This window comes from Seriola lalandi, unplaced genomic scaffold (genome assembly GCF_002814215.2).
Source record: "Seriola lalandi dorsalis isolate HSWRI2012SDOR001 ecotype SW California unplaced genomic scaffold, Sedor1 jcf7180002054850, whole genome shotgun sequence".
Lineage (NCBI taxonomy): Eukaryota > Metazoa > Chordata > Actinopteri > Carangiformes > Carangidae > Seriola > Seriola lalandi.
In genome coordinates this window covers 2,330,639-2,331,019 of record NW_019525403.1, presented here as the reverse complement: position 1 = coordinate 2,331,019, position 381 = coordinate 2,330,639, and positions in this window count along the sequence as shown.

Genomic DNA, 381 nt, shown 5'->3' with positions numbered 1-381 from the left:
GTCCTGACGGCTGGTTTTAAGGCTCAGTTTCTGAATACAGGCTGTGTGCATTTCTCTGTGGACTGAGGCTTTGATACTTTCACAGTATTAATATAGAACCTAGACCTGATCTATAATCAAACAAAACATGGGCATCTGCCTTTTATACTGTATGGAATTTAAATTATTAATTATCTCTATAACATCTTTGATGTTGATGTTTTGGATGTATGAATATAAATATATAACTTCTTCCTTCTATCATGTTACTTAAGTTTTAGGTTGATATTGCAGGAAGATCTGGACATTATATTTATATAATGTAGTTTTAGAGGACTTTAGTACATGTATAATGGACGCTTTTGTATAAATATTTATGGAGGTGGTCTTTATTAACTAACC